We start from the raw sequence: 22,954 nt of genomic DNA, 5'->3' as shown, positions 1-22,954 counted from the left end.
AAAATGACTACCATTGCAAAAATATAAATTAGCTCTATCAGGCTAATAACCAATTAGCGATCGCACCTAGTGGCTTCCTACAGTCAGCCTGGCTCTAGTACCAAGCTTGTCACGACCGGTTTTCCAATAAAAATATTTATTGATAAACCAGTCTTTTGAGTTCAGTATGAGAGAAATCCTCCACACTGGCAGACAAATTCTTGATACAATAAGCCAGTAGCATAAAATATATTACAGGGTCGAACTACGGTTGCTCAACCAAATTATTACAAGCACGCCAATAATCATACATAATGGCGGACAGAACACAGTGGTGTGGAGACATACTACTGACTCAAGGATAGGCTGGTGGTGGAAAAACACAGCGGGGAGAGAAATACAAGACTCTACGTCTGTCATCTCATCGAGCGTCGAGGAGAGGCTCGATGAATTTATTTGGTAGCGGAAGCGGATATAAAACAGTGGCCAAATCCAGGGTCGCACGAGACTGACTGGGACTCCTCTAAGTGTCGGACTCGCTATCGAACTCTTCATCCATGAGATCGCCTTCGTCAGCATCTGGCCAAATCAACAAGCCAGTGAGTACTTTGAAAGTACTCGCAAGACAGTTCGGACGTAAGATATAACAAATGCATGCATGGATGCAACATGATTAATTCATTAATGCACAATAAATAAAATTGGCATAACGGGTGAGTAAAAAGGGAAAACGGCAGTAGTCCGCCTGAAATTCCGCAGAACATAAATAAGGATCGATCGGGTGTCTGAAGCGACGCCTCGAAGGGTGAACAAATAAAAATAAGGAAATGATGCCACAGTCAGGCATCTTAGCGACACCACATAAAGGGCTTTTAAAAGAAATGCCACGGTCGGACGTCTGAGCGACATCGCAGAAAGGGCTTTAAAAGAAATGCCACAGTCGGACGTCTGAGCGACATCGCAGAAAGGGCTTTAAAAGAAATGCCACAGTCGGACGTCTGAGCGACATCGCAGAAAGGGCTTTAAAAGAAATGCCACAGTCGGACGTCTGAGCGACATCGCAGAAAGGGCTTTAAAAGAAATGCCACAGTCGGACGTCTGAGCGACATCACAAAAAGGGCTTTAAAAGAAATGCCATAGTCGGACGTCTGAGCGACATCGCAAAAAGGGCTTTAAAAGAAATGCCACAGTCGGACGTCTGAGCGACATCACATAAAGGGCTTTTAAAAGAAATGCCACAGTCGGACGTCTGAGCGACATCACGTAAAGGGCTTTAAAAGAAAAGCCACAGTCGGACGTCTGAGCGACATCACAAAAAGGGCTTTTATTCACAAGTACATAATACTCATAATAAACATTCAATTCATGAAAACAAACGGGTTTGTCCATCCACAGGAGTGATCATTTAACCGGACTTAGCACTCATGCGATTCACCGGAGTCTCTGTCATCAAAGCTGACAATTGATTAGGATAAGAAGGAACGAAACTTGACATGGAAGAGATGATTTGGAGGAATATATGACTCTGCAGAGTTTGTACAAAATTTTTCCCACAGTCAACGGATTTCCGTAGTCACGAAGGACTAGTTCCGTTTACGGTATTTCAGAAGAAAACACAGCTAACCGGTACACACCCATCCTACCTCTCGATGCTAGGAATCACCCTAGTCATCGTCCAAGAAAAACTTTTGAGACGGGGAGATCACAATCTCGAATAGCATGGGATCAAATTTATATACGCGCGCTCTAAGGGGTGCCCCCCTCTCGGTCCCAACCGGAAACACCCATGCCCCCTGACCGGATGACTGGCTTTAATCCAGGGCCATGGAACCATCATCACGGCCTCTCCTCTTTGGTGTGTACCATGAAAGCGGTTTGAAACTTACTAAACCATATTCCTTGCGGAAAACATGTGGTAGTACAAGGAAGGAAATGATAGGTACTGGACCGATATGGTTTGACATTGAAGTCACATAGTCTGGCGTAAGACTGACATGCTACAACACTGCCGTCGTACCCATCCTCATGCCAACACATGGCCATTCATATTCACATTCATCCACGTATGAATCATCGAACTCACTTACCTCCTTATCACATAAAATAACGTTCATCGGTATACTCACCGGCATGCCATGAAACTAACTAAATGCAAAACATGCCAAGACACTCATCATATCAAAAGTTCAAACATGCTTGCCTGGTTCAGAGTAGTCGGAGCCTAGCTCGGTGAAGTTCGCGGCTCCGTCAATTCCTTCGGTATCTACGGTTTAAAGAAAATATATGCGCTAATGTAAATACCAAGGAGAGCACAGAAGGTAAACCAAATATTTTTCAAATAAATCTGATAAAAAACTAGACAAAATTTTAAAGAGAACAGAAAAAGAATCAATCAAAAATACTTTTCTGACTAAAAGTTATAAGGGTTTTTGTCCAGGGACTTATCTGTAATGAAACAGAAGATTTCCAGGGGCTAGTTTACAAAAGCAGAAAACGCTTCGGTAGCGATTACGCCAGCCCGAAGAGAAAACGTATTTGGCAGAAGGCGTTTTCAGATAACGCTTTGTTTAGAAAGGACAGAGAGGCTGACAGCGGGTCCCACTTGTCATGTTTAAATTTTCAAATGGGTGGGACGAGGCTCATCGGCGCCCGAGAGCTGCTGTGGTCGCCGGCGGCGATCCACGGCGAGGCATGGGGATCAGAGGTTACCAATGTGCTCACCGTATCCTTCCGCAATGGTGGGTGGTGGTGTTGGTCGCCGGTGAGCAGCACGTCGACGGCGGTCTCAACTCCGGCGGACGGTGGTTCGGGCGTGGATGGAGCTCGTCGGAGAGGGCTGCAAAGATTAAATTGAGGTGGGGGTTAGACTACTAGGTGCAAGAGAGGGCTACGGACGAGGTTTGGGCGCCGGAGGTGGCCTCACCGAAGTGAATCGAGCTGGAGGCCGAGGCGGATCGGGGCGGCCGGAGCTGGGGAAGGAGACCTCCTCGAGGTCCCCCTAGTGGCCTGGCGGGGCTTTGGTGAGGTGTGGTGATGCTACGTGCACGAGGGTGAGCTCGGGGCCCTTTTTATAGGTGGCCCGAGGCGGTTGCCGTTAACGGAGATTTCCGGCGAGCGATTACGGTGGCGCAGTGCTCGGTCGGGGTGGTTAGGGGGTCGAGCGTCATCACGGAGGTTCAAAGGGTCCGTTTTTGTGCTAAGCTGGCCGGGGTTTGGGTGTTAAGGGCGAGCTCGACGGAACGGGGTGGTGCGGGCCCGTCGGCGGCAGAGAGCGCACTCCGTGCGTGCTGCGCCACGGCGACGATGCCGCATGCGTGCGCTGGCACGGAGAAGGCCACGCGGAGCCACCAGAGGATTTGGGCGGCGCCGAACGGCGTTGCGCCGCCGTTCTCCTCCCTGTCGGCCGTAACAGGGAGCCGGCCGCCGCAATACACGCCGGCGCAGGCGGGCCAGTGCGCCACCGACGCCAGGGTCGCGCCAAGTGCGCGTGTGAAGCTTCGGACAAGCAAGCGAGGCCGCGAGCAACGTGCCAAGTGCACTGTGGCCGCGTGACTGAAACTGTCGAAACTGAAAACTGAATTTTCTGAACTTTGAACAGTAACAATGCCCACCAGGTGTTCGACCGAATGATCCAAGCATGTAGGGATTTTTCCTTGAGCTGATTTTTGGTGGAGTGGCTTCTCTTTGCTCAAATAGGCTGCCTGAATTTTGGTGGAATTTTTGGAGGAGTGTAGATATGAATTTCACCAAATTTGGCAAATCTGGTCCAAACTTGCAGAGACTAAATTTTGAAAATTTTGAAAAGAGGAGGAGTGGATCAAGATGGTTCTGGGTTGTTGGTTCAAAGGACAATCCAGGAGAATTGGTTTGAGGTCAAAACTCAATTGCAATAGGGCACTTGCTTTGAAAATCTCTCAGGCTCCAAATAATTTTCAGAATTTAATTGAGGGGAAAAATAATTAGAATAAAATCCAAAACCAGTTTGGATTAGTTGGGACAGAGAATTTAGGTTGATCACAAGTTGTAGGGGAGGTTTTGGAGGGGTTTTACCACATGGGCAAGAATGCCAAGTCATGGTGGTTCCAAGATATGAAAATCCCAAATTTCATGGAGTTTCTTTTTAAAAGAAAAAGATTAAACTCCCAAAAATAATTTTGAGAGAGAACCAACAGAGAAGAAGTTTCAAAAGGTCAAACACCAAAGTTTGAAGCAAGAACAAAAACCTTGCCAAAGGAAAGAGAGTTTCTTAAGAGGAAGGTTTTCTGGAAAATTTTAAATGGCCTCTTTTCAAAAACCACAAAGTTTTTTTTTGCTGAAAACCAAAGTAAAAATTTTGGAGTGTCACAAAAGCCCTTTCTGTGATGTCGCCCCGACGTCCGACTGTGGCATTTCTTTTAAAGCCCTTTCTGTGATGTCGCCCCGACGTCCGACTGTGGCATTTCTTTTAAAGCCCTTTCTGTGATGTCGCCCTGACGTCCGACTGTGGCATTTCTTTTAAAAGCCCTTTCTGTGACGTCGCCCCGACGTCCGACTGAGGTATTTCTTTTAAAGCCCTTTATGTGGTGTCGCTAAGACGCCTGACTGTGGCATCTTTTTCCTTATATTTATTTGTTCACCTTTCGAGGCGTCGCTTCAGACACCCGATCGGAAATTATTTATGTTCTGTTGGGATTTCAGGCGGACTACCGCCGTTTCCCTTTTACTTACCTTGTTATGATAATTTTGAATGAACATTGGTGAATATATTCATGACGCATCCATGCATGCATTTGTTATGTCTTACGTCCGAACTGTCTTGCGAGTACTTTCAAAGTACTCACTGGCTTGTTGATTTGGCCAGATGCTGACGAAGGCGATTTCATGGATGAAGAGTTCGATAGCGAGTCCGACACTTAGAGGAGTCCCAGTCAGTCTCGTGCGACCCTGGATTTGGTCACTGTTTTATATCCGCTTCCGCTAACAAATAAATTCATCGAGCCTCACTTCGACGCTCGATGAGATGATAGACTTAGAGTCTTGTATTTCTATCCCCGCTGTGTTTTTCCACCACCGCCCTATCCTCGAGTCAGTAGTATGTCTCCACACCACTGTGTCATGTCCGCCATTATGTATAATTATTGGCGTGCTTGTAATAATTTGGTTGAGCAACCGTAGTTCAACCCTGTAATATATTTTATGCTACTGGCTTATTGTATCAAGAAATTATCTACCAGTGAGGAGAATTTCTCTCATACTGGACTCAAAAGATTGGTTTCTCAATAAATAGTTTTATTGGAAAACCGGTCCTGACAAGCTTGGTACCAGAGCCAGGCTGACTGTAGGAAGCCACTAGGTGCGATCACTAATTGGTTATTACCATGATAGAGCTAATTTATATTTTTGCAGTTGTAGTCATTTTCTGTCAGTCAGCATAAATTTATGATCTGACCATGCAGAATTTTTGCCTACTTTTGTAGATGGCCGACAACAGTTGCGAGTCTCAGACCTTCACCAATGTACCCGATGGGTTCGTCAAGCTTCTTTCTTTCATCGTTCAGGCCGCGATGGGGCCATCCGTACGCCTAGTCTTCACACTCTGCCAGCACCGAGTCAACGACAGTCTGACCATGCACCAGGCCGCGGTGCAGTTCAAGGGAGGGCGTGGTGAGTTACGCCGCTTCCGGTTCATGGGAAGAGCCATGCCTACGGAGAGGCATGCTATGCAGATGGTAGCCCGTGAGGCGATAGCTCGTCTCAGGGATGTCCTTCCCGTGATGAAGACTCGTCGTTACCGTTATCTTCCGTGCCATGTGCCTTACACCTGTCACTACGCATACTCCTGCGCCAGAGGAGAACGAGACGAGGCTTTTGAGATGCTCATTGAGTATCTCCGGGCCCTGGAGGCAGCCTTCGACAACCTGGTGGATGACTTCGTAGCTACCCGCATGGACTCGGTCCATGGCTGTGCTGCCAACAGGAGGGAGCTCCTACCCATCGCTCCGCCACTGACTTTTGTCTCGTCATCAGCATCTTTTACGCATGCTCGTCGCCTGCCTTCTACCGAAGAATTCAACCAAGTCATTGCGCCCACTCCAGCACGCACTGCACCAACCTTCGCACCCACTCCTGTACGTGTTGCTCCGCCCCTGGCAACCGCTCCATCCGCTCTGCGCAACACTACACGTATGGAGCCTATTAGCGAGGAGGAAGTCGAGTCCCCAACCTCGCTACGCCTCGCCCTCGGCAGGGCAAAGGAGATCGTCAACATCTCCGCCTGAGTACGCTTAGCTGCCGTGTATTGTACCGCTTTGTAAGATATGTACATAGGTTGTGAGAAGTAGCCTGTTTGCGCATCATGTAGGATCTGGAGGAGCGCACTAGCCTAAATAACATGTCAGGATTATGTACGCATATCCTGAGTGATGTATTTTATAAATATGTAATGAGCAGTCCTTCTCCGTGCGCAAGTCGATTTGTTTTTCTTAAGTAAGCTTGGATATTTAATTATATCTGCCAACTTTATGCATTTATGGTTTTGTTTTGTGACTCTTTCCGCTTTTCTTATGAGTTTTACAAAATATATCCCCAGAGTGAAAAATGTCTCGTCCTTGGACACGCTCCATGCCAACTCCACCAAGGAAAATTATGATACACAACCCAACAACAAGTTCACTCAGGGACAGTCAAGCCAACAGGGCAATGAATCGGCACTTTCACAAATGTGCCGCCTTTATGAGCAGAGTCAGCAACAACATCGGGAGATGATGAACCAAGTCATCAACATGGGAAATCACCATGGACAGTATCAACAGCATTCTAAGTTATCTGAGCTACAAAAGACACGTCTTCAAACATTTTCTCACACTGACAAGCCTCTTGAAGCCGAGGACTGGCTTCGAGATATGGAGAGGAAATTAATTATTGCAAAATGTTCAGATCTCGAGAAAGTACTATATGCTCCACACTATCTCACAGGAGCAGCCGTATCGTGGTGGGAGAATTTTCTGCACATGCATCCCAACGAAACTGACATAACCTGGGATGATTTCAAGGAAGGTTTCCGTGGTGCACATATTCCTAAGAGTATTATGAAAATCAAGAAGAGAGAATTCGATGACCTCAAACAAAGGAACATGACAGTGTCAGATTACAACAGTCAATTTACCCTATTATCCCGCTACGCCAATGAGGAACGTATGACTGAAATCAAGAAGATGGAGAAATTCCTTGACGGTCTGGCGCCCGCGCTTAAATGCCAACTGGTCGTGCACACTTTTCCTGATTTTAAAACACTGGTGGACAAAGCCATTACTCTGGAAAATGAGAGACGCAGTCTGGAAGATATCCGCAAACGAAAAAGGGACCAGACGAATCTCGCTCGCAATCACCGAAGCAAGACAGATTTTCAAAAGGGTGGGACACACAAATTCTCATCCAATGCCTCATGCCCAATCAAGAATTTTCATGCAAGGGGACAAGGAATTCACCTATCGCCCCGGCGGTACTTGTTACGCTTGTGGAGAAGAAGGGCACTATGCCAAACAGTGCCCCAAGCCAAGGAGTTCAACCCCAAAGCCGAACAACGGCGGCAATAATTCAGCACCCAAGCGAAACAGTTTCAATCCCAACAATAACCACAGGAAGGGTCATCTGAACCACGTAACCAAAGAGGAGGCACAAAATGCTCCGGATATCGTACTCGGTACGTTTCCTGTCAACACAATACCTGCAATGGTTTTGTTTGATTCTGGAGCTTCTCACTCTTTCATTTCGGAAAGTTTTGCTTTGCAAAATAAATTTTCGATACTTCCTTTGGAGAAATCCATGATCATCAAGTCCCCTGGGATTCAGCAAGTTTCTCAGAATTACTGTCAAAATGTGGTCATTGAGTTCGAAGGATTGGAGTTTTACGCAAATCTTATTGTATTGGAAAATAAAGGACTGGATGTCATCCTAGGAATGGATTGGCTAACCACCAATAAAGGTTTCATCGACTGTTACAACAGGACCGTGATTCTCACACACCACCAAGGGAAGACAATAAGAGTATCAGCCAAGGAAGGAAGAAGACCCCGGCAACCGAGATTAAATAAGGTGGACGTTTCTGAGCTAAACAAGGTTCCAGTAGTGTGTGAATTTCCAGATGTATTCCGTGAAGAGCTGCCAGGCATGCCACCAGACCGAGAAATAGAATTCCGCATTGAGCTAGCACCAGGAACCGCCCCCATATACAAGAAACCATACAGAATGGCACCATCCGAGTTGGTCGAGTTGAAGAAGCAAATAAAGGAATTACTGGAAAAAGGATACATTCGAGCCAGCTCCTCACCTTGGGGATCACCAATTTTATTCGCCAAAAAGAAGGATGGAACACTAAGATTGTGTATTGACTATCGAGCACTTAACATGGTCACAGTCAAAAACAAATACCCGATGCCCAGAATAAATGATTTATTTGATCAGCTCGCTCAGGCCAAAGTATTCTCAAAAATTGACTTAAGGTCAGGATATCATGAATTGAAGGTGCGAACGGAAGATATCCCCAAAACAGCCTTCACCTCCAGATATGGACTGTACGAGTTCACAATGATGCCATTTGGATTAACTAACGCCCCAGCATATTTTGTTCACCTCATGAACAAAGTATTTATGAAGTTTATGGACAAGTTCGTCGTGGTATTCATCGACGATATTCTGGTATACTCCAAGACACCAGAAGAGCACGCAGAACATCTCAGGATTGTGCTAGGAGAGCTAAGAAAACACCAATTGTATGCCAAGTTCGGCAAGTGCGAATTTTGGCTAAGACAAGTAGGTTTTCTAGGCCACGTGCTGACTCAAGACGGTATCGCAGTGGACCCAGAGAAAGTTAAGGCCGTACTTGACTGGAAATCACCAGCCAGCGTAACGGACATACGGAGTTTCTTGGGAATGGCAGGATATTACCGCAGATTTATTGAAGGATTTTCCACCATAGCCAAGCCTATGACACAATTGCTCAAGAAAGATAAGAAATTTGAGTGGACAGAAGCCTGCAAGAAAAGTTTCCAAGAGCTAAAGCGGAAATTAACAACAGCACCGGTATTGATTGTACCCGACATACACAAGAATTTTGAAGTATATTGTGACGCGTCCAGAAAGGTTCTCGGATGCGTGTTGATGCAAGAAGGCAAGGTTGTCGCCTACGCTTCAAGGCAACTTTGCAAGCATGAGGAAAATTATCCCACTCATGACTTAGAAATGGCAGCAGTTATTCATGCACTCAAGGAATGGAGGCATTTCTTACTTGGGAATCGATGTGAAATATATACGGACCACAAAAGTCTCAAATATATTTTCATGCAGCCAGAACTAAATTTACGGCAACGACGCTGGTTGGAATTGGTAAAGGATTATGATGTTGGGATCCATTACCCTCCAGGGAAAGCAAATGTAGTGGCCGATGCCCTGAGTCGGAACCCCAGCTCCAACGGAAACTATCTGCACAGCTTGAGGCCCGAATTCCATCAAGAATTTGCCAAGCTCAACTTGATGATGGTAGCAGAAGGCACCATATCAAACTTGGAAATACGACCCAACCTTGTGGAGAAAATTAAAGAAGCTCAGCCCGGTCACCCCAGCATTGAAGGAATTAAAAGAAAGTTGAATATGGGCAAGGCCTCGAAATTCGTCATAGACAATGAAGGAATGTTATGGTACGGAGAAAGGCTATGCGTGCCAAACATAGAAGACCTTAAACAGCAAATTTTAGCTGAAGCACACACCACTCCATATTCGATCCACCCTGGAGGAACCAAAATGTATAAGGATATTCAGGAAAGATTTTGGTGGCACGGTATGAAGAGGGACATAGCCGCCTTCATTGCATGTTGTGACTCATGTCAACGCATAAAAGTTGAACATCAGAGACCAGCCGGACTACTGCAACCTAACAAAATACCTGAGTGGAAATGGGACGAAATAGGGATGGATTTTATTGTCGGACTACCTCGGTCACGACACGGGAATGATGCCATATGGGTCATCACTGACAGGTTGACCAAAGTGGCACACTTTATTCCAGTGAAGACAACCTACACCACTCAGAGGCTTGCCAGGATTTATCTTTCCCGCATAGTTTGTCTGCATGGTGTCCCGAAGACTATAATATCCGACAGAGGCACTCAGTTCGTCTCAAGATTTTGGGAGCATTTACAACAGGCTCTGGGAACCCAACTAGCCTTCAGTACCGCATACCATCCACAGACTGATGGACAAACTGAACGCGTAAACCAAATTTTAGAAGACATGCTGAGAGCATGTGTCCTCACATATGGAACCAGTTGGGAAGAAAGCCTGCCATACGCCGAGTTCGCGTATAACAATAGCTACCAGGCCAGCCTACAAATGGCACCATTTGAGGCTTTGTACGGACGGAGATGTCGTACCCCATTAAATTGGTCAGAGACCGGAGACAGCCGCATCTTCGGACCAGACATGCTCAGAGAAGCCGAGGAAAAGGTCAAGCTAATCAGAGACCGACTTAAGACCGCTCAAAGTCGACAGAAGAGTTATTATGATCAGAAACATCGTAGGGTCAGCTTCGAACCCGGTGAGTTCGTATACCTGAGAGTATCCCCTATGAGAGGATTGCAACGATTTAAGATTAAAGGAAAGTTAGCACCAAGATTCATTGGACCATTCTGCATAGTGGCACGAAGAGGCACTGTAGCCTACCAGCTAGACTTACCCGAGGAATTATCCGATGTCCACGACGTGTTTCATGTCTCGCAATTGAGGAAGTATGTAAGCAACCCAGAGAAACAAGTATCCCATGAAAACATTGATGTGCAGCCAGACCTCACTTATCGAGAACATCCCGTAAGAATATTAGAGGAATCTGAAAGGAGGACCCGACAGAAGACCATCAAGTTTTTCAAAGTCCAGTGGAGCAATCACACCGACAGTGAAGCAACTTGGGAAAGCGAGGATTTTCTTCGGACTGAGCATCCACACCTATTTAAGGATCAGCTGAAATCTCGGGGACGAGATTTTTCCTAAGGGGGTAGGTGTTGTGACACTCCAAAATTTTTATTTGGTTTTTATCAAAAACTTTGTGGTTTTTGAGGAGAGGCTATTTAAAATTTTTCTTTTTCAAAAAAAAAACCTTCCACTTAAAAACTTCCTTTGCCTTGGCAAGGATTTTATTTTTTTCAAACTTTGGTGGTTGATCTTTTGAAAACTTCTTCTCTGTTGGTTACCTCTCAAAATTTATTTTTGGGAGTTTAAATTATTTTTCTTTTAAAATGAAGCTCTATGAAAATTTGAGGATTTTCATATCTTGGAACCACCCTTGACTTTGCATTGTTCCCATGTGGTAAAACCCTCCAAAATCTCCCCTACACCTTGTGATCAACCTAAGTTCTCTGTCCCAACTAATCCAAACAAGTTTTGGATTTTATTCTAATTATTTTCCCTCTCAAATCAATTCTGAAAATTATTTGGAGCCTTAGTGATTTTCAAAGCAAGTACTCTTTTTCACTTGAGTTTTGACCTCACACCAACTCCCCTGGATAGTCCTTTGTACCCACAACTCAGAACCATCTTGATCCACTCCTTCTCTTTTCAAATTTTTCAAAATTCAGCCTCTGCAAGTTTGGACCAGATTTGCCAAATTTGATGAAATTCATATCTACACTACTCCAAAAATTCCACCAAAATTCAGGCAACCTATTTGAGCAATGAGAAGCCACTCCACCAAGTATCAGCTCAAGGAAAAATCCCTAGATGCCATTTTCATTCTGTCGAACACCTGAGCTACACTGTTCCTTTGCAAATTCAGTAAGTTCAGTCTTCAGTGTCGTTTTCGTCCGTCAGTTTCAGTCACGCGGCCACAGTGCCCTTGGCACGTTCCTCGCCGCCTCTTCCTCTTGTCCGAAGCTTCACACGCGTGCGTGGAGCCTACCTGGCGTCGGTAGCTCGCTGGCCCTCCCTCGCCGGCGTCTTCTGCAGCGTCGGGACCTCCCGTGGCGGCCGACAGGAGACACACCACGGCAGAACACCGTTCAGCGCCGCCCAAAGCCCCCTGGCTCTCCGCGTGGCCTCATGCACGCCAGCGCACGCCCGTGGCACAGCCACCGTGGCCGGCAAGCACGGGACGCGCTCTCCGCCGCCGACGGGCCCGCGCCATCCCCGTTCCATCAAGCTCGCCCTTAACACCCAAACCCCGGCCAGTTTAGCACCAAAACGGACCCATTGAACCCCCGTGATGACACTCGACCCCCTAACCACCCCGACCGAGCACTGCGCCACCGTAATCACTCGCCGGTGATCCTCGTTCACGGCAACCGCCTCGGACCGCCTATATAAAGGGGCCCCGAGCTCACTCTCGTGCACGCAGCATCACCACTCCTCACCAACACCCCGCCAGGCCACTAGGGGGACCTCGAGGAGGTCTTCTCCCCCAACTCCGGCCGCCTTGCCCCGCCTCGGCCTCCAGCTCGATTCACTCTGGTGAGGCCATCTCCGGTGCCCAAACCTCGTCCGTAGCCCTCTTCCACACCTAGCACTCTAACCCCCTCGTCAATTTGAACCTTGCAGCCCTCTCCGGCGAGCTCCATCTTCGTCCGAACCACCGTCCGCTGGAGCAGGGGCCGCCGTCGACACAGTGCTCGCCGGCGACCGCGACCACCACCAATCGACGCGGAATGGCGCCCTGAGCACGGAGGTACTCCCCGATCTCCCTGCCTCGCCGTGGATCGCCGCCGGCGACCACCGCGGCTCTCGGGCGCCGACGAGCTTCGTCCGCCCCGTTTGAATGTTTAAACCTGACAAGTGGGACCCCACCGTCAGCCTCTCTGCTCTCTCCTCTGAATCGTTTTCTGGAAGCGCCTTCGGGCAGAATGCGTTTTCTCTTTGGGCTGGCGTAGTTTCTGCCGAAGCGTTTTCTGTTTTTATAAACTAACCCCTGGAAATCTTCTGTTTCATTACAGATGAGTCCCTGGACAAAAACCTTTATAACTTTTAAACAGAAAAGTATTTTTGATTGATTCTTCTTCTGTTCTCTTTAAAATTTTGTCTAGTTTTTTATCAGATTTATTTGAAAAATATTTGGTATACTTTCTGTGCACTCCTTGGTATTTACGATAGCGCATATATTTTCTTTATACCGTAGATACCGAAGGAGGTGACGGAGCCGCGAACTTCACCGAGCTAGGCTCCGACTACTCCGAACCAGGCAAGCATGTTTGAACTTTTGATATGATGAGTGTCTTGGCATGTTTTGCATTTAGTTAGTTTCATGGCATGTTGAGAAGCATATCGATGAACCTTATTTTATGTGATAATGAGGTAAGTGAGTTCGATGATCCATACGTGGATGAATGTGAATATGAATGGCCATGTGTTGGCATGAGGATGGGTAAGATGGTAGTGTTGTAGCATGCCAGTCTTACGCCAGACTATGTGAATTCAGCGTCAAACCGTATCGGTCCAGTACCTCTCATTTCCTTCCATGTACTACCACATGTTTTCCGCAAGGAATATGGTTTAGTAAGTTGCAAACCGCTTTCATGGTACACACCAAAGAGGAGAGGCCGTGATGATGGTTCCATGGCCCTGGATTAAAGCCAGTCATCCGGTCAGGGGGCATGGGTGTTTCCGGTTGGGACCGAGAGGGGGGCACCCCTTAGAGCGCGCGTATATAAATTTGATCCCATGCTATTCGAGATTGTGATCTCCCCGTCTCAAAAGTTTTTCTTGGACGATGTCTAGGGTGATTCCTAGCATCGAGAGGTATGATGGGTGTGTACTGGTTAGCTGTGTTTTCTTCCGAAATACCGTAAACGGAACTAGTCCTTCGTGACTACGGAAATCCGTTGGCTGTGGGAATAATTTTGTACAAACTCTGCAGAGTCATATATCCCTCCAAATCATCTATTCCATGTCCACATTTGTATTATCTTGTCCTAACAATGACAGTGTTGATGACAGAGACCCCGGTGTTTCGCATGAGTGATAATTCCGGTTAAATGATATTCCTGTGGATGGACTAACCCTTTTATTCTTATGAATTAAAAGTTTATTATGATTATTATTTATCTGCCCAAAAAGCCCTTTATGTGATGTCGCCCCGACGTCCAACTGTGGCATTTCTTTTAAAGCCCTTTCTGTGATGTCGCCCCGACGTCCGACTGTGGCATTTCTTTTAAAGCCCTTTCTGTGATGTCGCCCCGACGTCCGACTGTGGCATTTCTTTTAAAGCCCTTACTGTGATGTCACCCTGACGTCCGACTGTGGCATTTCTTTTAAAAGCCCTTTCTGTGATGTCGCCCCGACGTCCGACTGAGGTATTTCTTTTAAAGCCCTTTATGTGGTGTCGCTAAGACGCCCGACTGTGGCATCTTTTTCCTTATATTTATTTGTTCACCTTTCGAGGCGTCGCTTCAGACACCCGATCGGAAATTATTTATGTTCTGTTGGGATTTCAGGCGGACTACCGCCGTTTCCCTTTTACTTACCTTGTTATGATAATTTTGAATGAACATTGGTGAATATATTCATGACGCATCCATGCATGCATTTGTTATATCTTACGTCCGAACTGTCTTGCGAGTACTTTCAAAGTACTCACTGGCTTGTTGATTTGGCCAGATGCTGACGAAGGCGATTTCATGGATGAAGAGTTCGATAGCGAGTCCGACACTTAGAGGAGTCCCAGTCAGTCTCGTGCGACCCTGGATTTGGTCACTGTTTTATATCCGCTTCCGCTACCAAATAAATTCATCCAGCCTCACCTCGACGCTCGATGAGATGATAGACTTAGAGTCTTGTATTTCTATCCCCGCTGTGTTTTTCCACCACCGCCCTATCCTCGAGTCAGTAGTACGTCTCCACACCACTGTGTCATGTCCGCCATTATGTATAATTATTGGCGTGCTTGTAATAATTTGGTTGAGCAACCGTAGTTCAACCCTGTAATATATTTTATGCTACTGGCTTATTGTATCCAGAAATTGTCTACCAGTGAGGAGAATTTCTATCATACTGGACTCAAAAGATTGGTTTCTCAATAAATAGTTTTATTGGAAAACCGGTCCTGACAAGTCGGCCCGAGACGGAGCCGGCTCTCTCCGGCCGGCTTGCCACCCCCTCGAAGGAGACGCCCCATTAAGGAGACAAGACGCGGTGAGGCTACAGTGGTCACCCGCCGGACGACAGCACTGTAGCCATGCTTACCTCGGCGAAGCCCTCGTCACCAAGATTGAGCAACAGTAACCAGCCACCGACAAGGCCCTGGAAAGTGGGGCCTGCCTGTCGACCAAGGGGCCGGCAGCCGATGGGACCCACCAGTCGGCGGGCCCCAGCAGCCGGCGCAGAAGCCGGCGAGCGCAGTCACAGACAGTTCGGCCCCGCGCCCAGTCGGATTACCATTGTACCCCCGGGGTAGGCCTATATAAACCCCCCGGGGCGCCCATGCAAAGGGTTAGACCCCCAGCTAGAATTAGACACCACACAAGGAGAAGAAGCAGGCTAGTCGTGCCCTTCTTCCTCCTCCCACCGAACAGCTCAAGGAGCATTGTGTAGCTACTTGTCCATCTAGTGATCATGCGGAGACCCCGCAGAGCAGCAGTAGGGGTGTTATCTCCACGGAGAGCCCCGAAGATGGGTAAGATTCGCCGGCGTGCATGTCTTCGCCTCATCCCGTTTCCAGGCACCGGCGACGTCTTACTGGCTCCCACAATGATAAGCCACCCGTTGGCATATGTCGCACCTACCACCCGACATTTGGCGCCCACCGTGGGGCCAGGTGCACCGTCGTCCGGAGACCTTCTGGACGGGAACCCTCTTCCTCCCAGCGAGCGTAGCCAGCCCGGCACGCCCGATGGCGCTTGCCACGACGCGCTGCAAGGCATCACTAGCATCTGCGCGGCGAGCAGCCTCGCGAATCTCCTTGACGAAACCCTCATCTCCGACGAGCTCGCCTCCGATGCGGGCACCGACCACCTCGCCAACCTCCTCGGCCAGCTCCATGTCTCCAGCGAGCCCGCTGTGGATCTGGAGTCGGTTGGCTCCACCGACCCGATGCCTGTCGACTCCGGCACGGCCTCCTTCGACACCTTCCCCACCAACGTCGCGATCTACAACGACCCGCTTCCTCGGACCGACGGCCGCGATACTGTCACCACCGAAGTGATGGTCATCGGCCGCGGCGGCCCGGCCGACGAGAGCGCCCGCGACGCCCCGCACGCGGCGGCCCACGATTTGTCCACCCCCCTCCTGGCTGATGCCGACGACGAAGCACTGGAGGCGCGCCGCCTCGCCCTCCTCGCAGAGGGCCGGAGATTGGCTTCCGTGAGACGCCTCACTGAGGCCTACCAGCGCGAAGCTTACCGCGCCGCCTTCGGCACGCTGGCCCTGGGCGGGCCAAGCCGGGCCGACATTGTCAAGCAACGCGGCACCGTCATCGCCGACATGCTGGGAGTCGACTGCCCGGTCTATTCCACTCCGCTCGAGAACTTGCATGCCGCCCAGGCGGCCGTGGACGAGTTGGATGGCTTGGAGGCCGAAGAACTCCCCCACATGACCCGGCGCATCCAGCAAATGATTGACGCGGCCGCACAGCGGCACGAAGCCGACGCCCGCGCGGGAAGCCCTCCCCCGCGCCGAGATCACGGCGTGACGTCCCGGACACCGACTACGAGCAACGCCCGCGCGCGGCGCGAGAAAGAGCCGGCGGCCAGCCGAAGTCGGATCCGAATCTCCATCGAGCGAGACGCGGACGGCCATCCCCGAGCCATGGAATGGCGGGGCAACCCGCCTCCGCCTCGACCCCGTGGAGAGAGATATCCCACCCCGCCGCCAGTGGCGCACCCGACTCTCAGCGGCCGACTAGGTCGCCGTGAAGGAGTCGGCGAGAACGACGCCCGCCATCGGATCGACCGCCTGGCGCGATCCCAGGCGCTGGAAGAAGAAGACGATGTCAGCCCGCCTTGTTTCGGCCCCCGCATCCGCGACGAGCCTTTCCCCAAAGGGTTCTCGCTCCCAAGAGACACGCCCAAGTACAACGGCTCCGTGAAGCCGGAAGATTCGTTGATCGACTACTCCACGGCGGTCAGCATAGCCAACGGCAACCGGCGCGTTGCCGTGAAGTACGTGCCCCTCATGCTGCAAGGCACGGCGCGGACCTGGCTCAACAGCCTCAAGCCTCTCAGCATCAACAGCTGGCTAGATTTCACCGAAGCTTTCATCCGCAACTTCACCAGCACCTACAAGCGGGCCCCCAAGCCCAGGCAGCTCTCCCTGTGCGTACAGGGCCCAGCCGAGTCCACTCGCGACTACCTCACGCATTGGGCCGAGCTCCGCAATTCTTGCGAGGGGGTGCACGAGGTGCAAGCCATCGAATACTTCACAGCCGGGTGCTGAGAAGGTACCCTCCTCAAGCACAAGCTCCTCTGCGACGAGCCGACTATCCTCGACGAGCTTCTGGACATAGCAGACAAATACGCCACCGCCGACTCTTCGATGAAGACCGAGCTCCGGGTAGACGCGTCCGGGAAAGTACTCAACCCGGCGCCCAAGACGCCGGCAGGGGATTCCGGCCGACGCCCACACCCGAACGACCACAAGCGCAAGGGCCCCGCGCTGCCTCCCGCCAGTCGGCAGGTGGCCACGGTCGAAGACGCGCTGCCTGAAGGGCGACCCGCGCCCAGGAAGCCCAAGGGCGGCCGGCCGGCTTGGCAGCCGGCTTTCTCCTACGAGCAAACTCTCGACGCCCCGTGCAAATTCCATAGCGGCGCGAAGCCATCCAACCACACAACCCGGAAGTGCCATTGGCTCACCCGAATCTCTAAAGGCGAGGGGCTCGCACCGCCTCCACCTGCCGGCCCGCCGCCTCCGGCTCTGCCGCCTCCGGCCGCTCGGCCCGCAGTCGGAGCCGTGCACGACGAATTCCCCGACGAGCAAGCGACCTACATCATCTTTACAAACCAGCTCGAAGACCGGCGCGGCAAACGCCGAGAGCACCAGGAAGTCAGCATGGTCGCTACCAACCCCGCCGGACACATGCATTGGTCAGAAAAACCCATCAGCTGGAGCCGGGCCGACCATCCAGAGGTGATGCCGTCTCCCGGCTCTTATCCGTTGGTCCTGGAAGCCACCCTCGCGACGGACAGACGCGCTGCCCGCTTCTCCCGCGTGCTGATAGACGGCGGGAGCAGCATCAACATCCTGTACCGTGACACCCTGGAGAAGCTAAATGTCAAGACGAAGCAGCTCATGCCTACTCCACTACTAGAAAAAGGGCTATAGATGGGATTGACACTAATGGCGCACCAGACAAGCGGTGCGCCATTAGTATATACTAATGGCGCACCACCTTCTGATACGCCATTAGAGTTGAAACTACTAATGGCGCATCGGGCCCAGGGTGCGCCATTAGTATCAATTTTTTTTGAACTAGTGCGCCTGTCCAAACATACTAATGGCGCATCCAGACACAGTGCGTCATTACTAGTTGTAACTAGTAATGGCGCACCGGTCGGAAAGTGCGCCACTAATGTTGTTTTTTTATTATATTTTTTATTCCTTTTTTTGCAAAACTACTAATGGTGCACTGTTCCACCGGGCGCACTGTGGAACAGTGTGCCATTAGTATGTTTTCTTTTTTTTTCTTTTGCAAAACTACTAATGGCGCACCACCAGAAGGTGCGCCATTAGTAACCTGGATTACTAATGGCGCATTTAGAGTTGGTGCGCCATTAGTAAGTGGGCAGCAACAAGATATTTTGGACAGCCTCTCCTACCCACACTCACTTTCTCCCCACTTCATTCTCTCCACCTCCGCCTTGTCTCGCGTGCCTCCTCTTTTTCACCTCATTTCCACCATAGATTCATTCAATTTCAGTGGTTAAATTACCTTGTTTTGATAGGTAAGTAAGGGGGGAAGCTATATTTATGTTGTTCTCCCTACAACAATGTGCACATGCACTTTTTATGGCCTAGCCAGATCTATGTATGTTCATGGTGTTGCATATGTTTGTGGTGTTGCATATGTGTTTGTGTTTGGAGGTGTACCGGTATTTGAAATGCGATAGTTGCCAATGTTTTGCCGGAATGTTGATTCATTTCCGTTTCGGCGAGAATTTTGGCATTAAGCATTCTTTTTGGTCCTATTTTTAGGGAAAGTCATGCCAAATTTTTTTCTTGGTTCTAAAATATCGTTTTGCTCTACCCCGCAGGCGACCATGGTCCGCATGATGACCGAAGGCATCGTGAATAGGTTTTTGAGGTCCGCGAAGGCCGAGATGCTTCAAAAGAACGAGACGGAGATAAGATGTCCGTGTCAAAGATGCAAGCTGAAGAGCCTTATTGCGGACCCGGAATCCGGGCAGGTGCGGGACCACCTGCTCTTGCGTGGTTTCATGGATGGCTATCGGTGGCAAGGTGATGAAGATGACTACGAAGTCGTCCATGGGGGCCGGGCAAAAAATGAGGAAGGGAAGCAAGACAACCACCGCGGCTCGGGCGGGCGAGAAGACGAAGAATCCCTAGGAGATGATCACGACGGTGATGCTGTACACAGTCATCATGTAGAAGATGCATGACATGATGATGAGGAAGATGCCGGAGCAGACGACGGGCATGATCATGAAGATGATGATGCCGGCGGAGCAGACGACGCTGGACCATCGATGGGCCGGGTGCAGGACCCTCATATTCAAGAGCTGCTTCTCAAGCAGACGGATTACGCAAGAGCTGCCGCCCGAGAGAAAGCCAAGATGGATCAACTTGAGTTAGACGCGGTTACTCCATTATATGAAGGATGCAGGCCCGAGGATACCCGCCTGAAAGTAACGCTCATGGCTCTGGAGATGAAGGTAAAACACAAAATGACCGACGCATGCTTCGACGAGAACATGTCATTCTGGCACGAACGTCTTCCCAAGGGGAACAAGTGCCCGACCAGTTTAGAGGAGGCGAAGAAAATCGTGTGTCCTCTGGATTTACCGCACGTGAAATACCATGTGTGCATGAACAATTGCATCATTTATCGGGACGAGCACGCGGAGTCTACCATATGTCCGGTATGCTGCGTCACTCGATACAAGAAGAGGAAGAAAGCTCCTCGAAAAGTGGTGTGGTACTTTCCGATCACTCCTCGTCTACAGCGGTATTTCGCGGACCCTAAGGTAGCAAAGCTTCTGCGTTGGCACGCGGAAAGGGAGGAGAAGCGAGAAGATGACGCAAATGATCCGGAGATAGATAAAAAAGACAAGATGCTAAGTCACCCTAAGGATGCGAGCCAGTGGCAAGCGTTGAACTTCGAAGACCTAGAATTTGGGAACGATCCAAGGAACATCGTGCTGGGCGCGAGCACCGATGGAGTCAATCCGTTTGGCAGCCAGAGAAGCACACATAGCACCTGGCCTGTGTTTGTGTGGATGTACAACCTTCCCCCTGGTTGTGCATGAAGAGGAAGTACATTCACATGAGTATGCTAATTGAAGGACCGAAACAACCAGGGAATGACATCAATCTGTATCTGGGGCTGCTGAAAGAGGAGCTTGACACGCTGTGGAAAACGCCAGCCAATACGTGGGACGCCGCAGAGAAAGAATATTTCCCTATGAGAGCCACGCTGCTCACGATGGTGCACGACTATCTCGGTTACGGATATGTCGCGGGGCAGGTGGTCCACGGATTTTCTGGATGCGTCAGGTGCATGGATGACACAACGTATCGCCAGCTAGATAGAGATCCCGGGTCTTCGAAAACCGTGTTCATGGGACATCGAAGGTGGCTTCGCGACGATGACCCGTGGAGAAAACGCAAGGATCTGTTCGATGGTGAAACCGAACCCCGAGGACGCCCGCGTACGAGGAGTGGCGAGGAAATAGACGAGCTGTTGAAAAATTGGAAAGATTGCCCACTGCTGGGAAAGAAGCAAAAGGCGCCAGAGCCGGGAAAGAAGCGAAAGGCGCCAGAGCCGCTGGTGAAGGTATGGAAAACGAGGTCTGTTTTCTGGGACTTGCCGTACTGGAAGATCCACCGTGTGCCTCACAGCCTTGATGTAATGCATATCACGAAGAACGTGTGCGAGAGTCTGCTTGGTACCCTGCTCAACATGCCAGAGAGGACCAAAGATGGGCCGAAAGCAAGGGCAGACTTGAAATCAATGGGCATCAGGCAGGAGCTTCACGCTATATATGATGATGATGATGATGATGATGATGATGATGATGAGGCGAAGCAGGACACGGAAAGTCGTCGCAAAGGCAAAAAGGCCAAGAAGACCGGAAATGACTACCCTCCCGCGTGCTTCACTCTAAGTCAGGAGGATATCGAGCAGTTTTTCACCTGCCTCCTAGGAGTAAAACTTCCTTATGGTTACACGGGGAAGATAAGCAGATACCTAGACCCAGCGAAGCAGAAGTTCAGCGGGATGAAGTCTCACGACTGTCACGTGCTGATGACGCAGATACTTCCAGTTGCAATCCGTGGGATCATGGACGCGCACATCCGTGAAACGCTATTTGGCCTATGCAACTTTTTCGACGTCATCTCTCGGAAGTCTGTTGGCGTGAGGCAACTCAGAAGGCTACAGGAAGAGATCGTGGTGATACTATGCGAGCTTGAGATGTACTTCCTGCCCGCATTCTTCGACGTTATGGTGCATCTGCTGGTCCATATCATGGACGATATCATCTAACTCGGGCCGACGTTCCTGCACAGCATGATGCCATTCGAAAGGATGAATGGTGTCATCAAAGGATACGTTCGCAATATGTCACGTCCAGAGGGAAGCATAGCCAGGGGATTTCTGACCAAAGAGTGCATCTCCTACTGCACGAATTATCTAGGCATCGAGAACCCCGTTGGTCTGCCCGTCAACAGGCACCTCGGCAGGCTCGCTGGATGGGGTCACCGTGAGGGTCGCCACGAAATGCATGTCGACTTCGAGGGTCGACTCGCCGACTTTGAAAGAGCAAACTTAGTCGCGCTACAACACATAGACGTGGTCGATCCTTGGGTGGTAGAGCACAAAACCTTTATTAAGAAGACGTACAATGACCGAGGCCAACAGAGGACGGACGGAGATATACTCAAAGAGCACAACTCATGTTTCACACATTGGTTCAAGCAGAAGCTTCTGTCGTACCCTTTACATGAGGATTCTTCCGCGGAAGAACAACTCATATTCGCCTTGTCACAGGGCGCCGAGCACAACCTGATGACCTATGAGGCGCACGATATCAACGGCTACACATTCTACACCAAGGCCAAGGACATGAAGAGCGATGGTTATCAGAACTCCGGGGTAACGATGGAATCCTACACCGGTAACGACAAGGACAGATACTACGGAAGGATCGAGGAGATCTGGGAGCTGAGCTACGCTGGAGAGAAGGTCCCGATGTTCCGTGTCAGATGGGCGAAGAGCGTCCTAAAAGAAGACCGATATTTCACCACCATGGTTATACCCGAAGCCAAATCCAAGACCGCGGGCGCAAACGTCACCGCGAAAAATGAGCCATGGGTACTGGCTTCCCAAGTGGACCAATGCTTCTTCATTACCGACCCGTCAAAGCCCAGTCGTGTTGTCGTGAGGAGAGGCAAAAGGAAGATCATCGGAATGGATGGAGTAGCCAATGAGCAAGACTTCGACAAGTACGGCGACCCGAGGATCGAACATGACGACGATGATGAAGTAGCAGCATACACCACAAGAAGAAGCAGGACCACCCTACCTAAAGGACGTCCGTTCCAGAGAAGAACTCCATTTGCGAAAAAGAAGGGCAAGAAGATTGTGAACAGATAGCTAGCTAAGATCGATTGTATTTAAATCGTAGCCTTCATTTCTCGATTGTATTTCATGGGCACTTTTTGAACTATCATGAATATTTTTAAATTTCATGGACACTCGATCTCGATCCCCCTCCATCTCGATCGCTATCCCACCTCGCCAGATCCGGTCCCCCTCGCCGCCGAGCACCCCCCGGTCCACCGGCCGCTGCCG

This window comes from Triticum dicoccoides, chromosome 1A (assembly GCF_002162155.2).
Source record: "Triticum dicoccoides isolate Atlit2015 ecotype Zavitan chromosome 1A, WEW_v2.0, whole genome shotgun sequence".
Taxonomy (NCBI): Eukaryota; Viridiplantae; Streptophyta; class Magnoliopsida; order Poales; family Poaceae; genus Triticum; species Triticum dicoccoides.
The sequence above is the reverse complement of the archived record's forward strand: the minus strand, read 5'-3'. Positions refer to the sequence as shown.